The 4,613-nt window shown below is 40.7% G+C and overlaps 1 non-coding gene across 1 annotated transcript; it reads left to right on the forward strand.

The window, feature by feature from the left end:
- The first annotated feature begins 4,284 nt into the window (after positions 1–4,284).
- On the forward strand, positions 4,285–4,391 carry LOC131235941 (small nucleolar RNA R71). Its single transcript, XR_009166452.1, has one exon. It is a non-coding gene; the product is annotated as a small nucleolar RNA R71 (small nucleolar RNA).
- The last annotated feature ends 222 nt before the right edge of the window (positions 4,392–4,613 follow it).

A 4,613-nucleotide genomic window follows, 5' to 3' on the forward strand; every position in this document is an offset into this window, starting at 1 on the left:
CGACTGTGGGTCGGGTTCCGCGGACGCTGCAGCGGCGAGAGAGAGAGACGGGTCAGCGCTCTCGTTGACCGTCCCAGCGGTGCGGTGCGCAGCCGGTGCAAGTGTGCACATGCACACTCTGCATACACAGGGCCCACTGTAATGTTTTTGAGAAATTTGCACCGTCCATCCTTTTTCTCATATTATTTCCACCGTCAGGACCAAAATTGATGTATATCCAGATATCCAGCGGGCCCCACTTAATGAATTAAGGGGCTGATCTGGCCGTTAGACCACTTCCCGAGATCGTCAATGACTGAAATTTAATATGTACAGTTAATTTATGGTCCCTATCACGTGTATGAAATTTCGAGTTGATCGGATGGTGGGAAACATGTGATCTTGCATTCTGAACCCTTTTCAAGCCTCTTTATCGTGCTTTCCTCAGATCCCAGGCGTATAAAATCTTCACTATTGGTTTTCTGGAGTCCATCCCATGCTCTGGAGACTTTGGATCATAAAATCCATGCCTTTAACATCAATTTTCAATGCACACTCCTGATTTCATCCTGTAATAAAAACACGAGTAAAACACTCCATTAAGCCTCATCATGTACGTCAATTTAGGCAATTACTGGGGTCTGATATGCAATATTTGACCCTGATCACAACCCCCAACCAGCATTTTGCTAGTCCCGAGCAAAACATGCGAAAAATAATTTTAGAAATAAAAGACGATTCCTGTAAACTCAAGTGACTTGTGAACAGATAGCTGAGATGTGAAAATTCTAAGATTCATGAATGGTAAGTAGAATTTTCTCCTGAAATCAAGCTCACAGTAAACTTCATAATCAAGTTCAACATATTAATCCATTAATTAGAACATTCCTAAACATTGAGTTCCACAGGTGTATAGTATAATCTCAGCTTACAATCATTAAGAGTTCCAATGCTAAAATTGGTAATTAACAATAGAATTCCTGACAACCAACACTAGCATTGTAGCTTAACCTTTCAGCCTTCATATTTTTGATTTTCTTTATGAACAGTACGCCAAGGAAGGGAATCAAATCCTCATCTATAGGGAGCAAACCTATGGTGAAAACTCATCGCCATACTTTTCATTCATTTTTTTTTTATTTATATGTCAACTATGGAAAATCAAATCTACACCTATAGGGAGCAAACCTATGGTGAAGAGTTAGCCTTTTAATTCTTCTTTTTACCAAGTTAATCATTCAGTTATCGAACCAAAACCTAATGTGTAAGCGAGATGTGATATGTGAAATCATGGCTCAATCAATGTTTTACAACTTCTAATCATGGGTTAACAATTCAAAATTGACTGTGAAATCATGCAGATGGCCGAATCCAAGAGTCATAAGTTAACAACATCACAAATGTTATAATGTTAAAATCACACTATCCTTCAAAATCACTTTGAATTCAATAGAAATTTCAAAAAAAAATTTTAAAATTTCCACAAATTTTTGCTCAAGACCAAGAAAATACTGATTAGGTACCCTAATCGCCCACCCCCAACCTAAAATCTACATTGTCCTCAATGTAAAAGAAATAAACAAGCAATGCACATGGGACAACGAGAATAAAAGAGGAGTGATGAAAAGATAATACTTGGATGGAGAATCAAGAAGCTTTCTCAAAATTTGTGAAAAATTTCAACGTAAAAGCGAGTTAGCACAAGAGAGAAATCAACATAAGCAAAAATAACAAAAAGAAAAACAAAAGAAGATCCTACCTATACCACTTTCGCAGGTGCTCTCGATTGCATTTAGCGCATGCAACAAGCCTTTAAACCCCTAGGTTACCCCTAGTGGACGAGTTGTAGTCTCGTGAGGGTTTGCAGTAATGTTACCCACAAACATTGAAGTAACTAACTAAGAAAAATGAAAATGAATGAAATAAAAAAGCAATACAATAAAGTAAAAGGCTGGGTTGCCTCCCATGAGCGCTAAGTTTAACGTCTTCAGCCAGACAAGAACGGACAATGAATGAAATAATCTTTACAACCAGGGTCCGCCAAAGAAATTACCTCAACACTTTCATTAACCAATCCCAGACAAGTGATGTGAGTTCCCATGAACTGTGCTATCTGAAATAAGGCAACTGACACTGTCGTCAAATAATTTAAGGACTTCTGCTCGAACGACTTCTTCTATGTTAGGATCACGCTTCCTTTGCATGTTATGCGATATTACCACAGCATGATCCATCCATACAGTGGGACATACTCCCTGGATTTTTTCTATCTTCCGTTCAATTGCTGCCTTATATGCTCTAAGAACATTAAGCAGCCTGCTCGCCTTTGTCTTCTCAGAGTTACAAACTGTGCTGTCAGGAAGAGTCTCAGAGGGATGAAGAGGTTCCACTTTCGCTCTCCATTTTTCAGTCTCCAATATAAGAGTAGAGTCGAGCAATGCATTGACTTCATGGATGGGACTATCAATGTCAAAATCCATGCCCGATTGTGCTAAGCAGGTCTCCAGAGGATCTTCAAAAGATGTACGGAAGGAGTCCTGCACAAGGCTCTCGATCATGTCCACTTCAAATATGTCATCCAAATCTGAAGGTTGTTGTCCTTCATTAAAAACATTGAGTTTAATATTCATGTTACCAAAGGACAATTTCATAACTCCATTCCTGCAATTGATAATAGCATTAGATGTGGCCAAAAATGGACGACCCAAAATGACTGGGATCTGACTATGAAGATTCTGGACAGGCTGAGTATCTATAACTATGAAATCCACTGAAAAATAAAATTTATCAACCTGGATTAACACATCTTCAATAACACCCCGGGGCACCTTGACAGATCTATCAGCTAGTTGTAATGTTACCTTAGTCGGTTTCAACTCACCAAGTCCTAGCTGCTCATAAACCGAATATGGTAACAAATTGACACTCGCCCCTAAATCAAGTAATGCCTTCCCGATCTTATGATCTCCTATGCCGCAAGAAATGGTGGGAGCTCCTGGATCCCTAAATTTAGGAGGGGTGTTATGTTGAATCATGGAGCTGAGCTGCTCTGCAAGGAAGACTTTCTTATGAACATTCTGCTTACGCTTTTGAGTGCATAAATTTTTAAGAAACTTAGCGTAAGCAGGGACTTGCTTGATAGCGTCAAGCAACGGGATGTTGACTTGCACTTTTTGAAACACATCCAAGATTTCATCAAAGTTATTTCTTTTCTTTATTGGTGCCAGACGTTGAGGAAAGGGTGCTTTGGGCACATAAGGTGGCACGTTAGTGGCTCTTGGAGAGTCAGAGAGCTTTTGGACTTTGGATGCATTCGTATGACTCTCTGCTTCATCTTGATCTTCTGTTTTAGAATTTGAGTCATCCCCAGGCATCTCTATTCTGTTATCAATCTGCTTGCCTGACCTAAGGGTAGTGATCGATTTGGCCTGTTCATGATATTGCCCTTGGTTGGAATTAGAGCCAATCTCATACTGTCCCTTTGGATTAGCCTCAGGTTGGCTAGGGAACTTGCCCTTCTCTCTCTCACTCAATGAGGCAGCTAGTTGACCCATTTGTACTTCCAGCTTGGCAATGGATTGTGCATTTGCATGTAAGCTTTGCTGGTTGGCCAGTAAGGTTTGTTGGGTGTCTTTTTGGAATTGGAGAGAACTCTGCATGAAAAGATGGAGTGTATCCTCAAGAGATGGTTTCCTTGATTGTGTAGGCAGTTGTTGATATTGTGGAAACTGTTGAGGTTGTTGACTGCCAACTTGGAGGTGCGGTTGCATGGGAGGATTTCCAGATGATCCTCCTTGTTGTGGTCCTTTTGCCCAAGAGAAATTTGGATGTCTAGCCCACCCTGGGTTGTATGTGTTCGAGTAAGGATCATTCCCAGATTTTTGAAAAGTGTTCATAGCATGAACTTGTTCAGAGAGAAGTTCTGGGAATGCTGCACCAGATGGACAAGACTGCATAGGATGGGCAGGACTAGAACATGTGGCATATGCCTCGACTTGAGCTGTTTGTGGTGGTCCATTATTTAATACCAGAGCATCAACTTTCTTCGTCAGGTTATCAAGCTTGGCGCTCAGCTCTGGTATGACTCCTATCTCATATATACCACCTCTCTTTTGTGGTTGGGGACTTCTGTCACCTCTATTTGAATAATCCCATTGCTGGGAATTTTCGCACAAGGTTTCAAAGAAGTTCCACGCTTCGACATCACTTTTGGTCATGAATGACCCTCCACTGGTGGCATCAACCATGCGACGGTTCTGTGGTGTCAGACCATCATAGAAGTATTGAACTTGTTGCCACTTCTCAAAACCATGGTGAGGACATTTAAGAAGCAAGTCCTTCCATCTTTCCCAACATTCATGAAAGTGCTCACCCTCTTTTTGTGTGAAGTTAGTAATTTCTCTACGGAGGGCATTGGTTTTGTGAACGGGGAAGAACTTATTTAAGAACTTCTTAGACAGTTGGTCCCATGTAGTGATAGATCCAACTTCTAGAGAATTCAACCATGCTTTCGCCTTATCCTTCAAAGAAAAAGGAAACAGGCGTAGGCGGATCGAATCGTCTGAGAAGTTTTGGAACTTAAAGGTGGAGCAAATGTTTAAGAATTCTTTCACATGATGATATGGGTCCTCCTT

This window comes from Magnolia sinica, chromosome 19 (assembly GCF_029962835.1).
Source record: "Magnolia sinica isolate HGM2019 chromosome 19, MsV1, whole genome shotgun sequence".
Taxonomy (NCBI): Eukaryota; Viridiplantae; Streptophyta; class Magnoliopsida; order Magnoliales; family Magnoliaceae; genus Magnolia; species Magnolia sinica.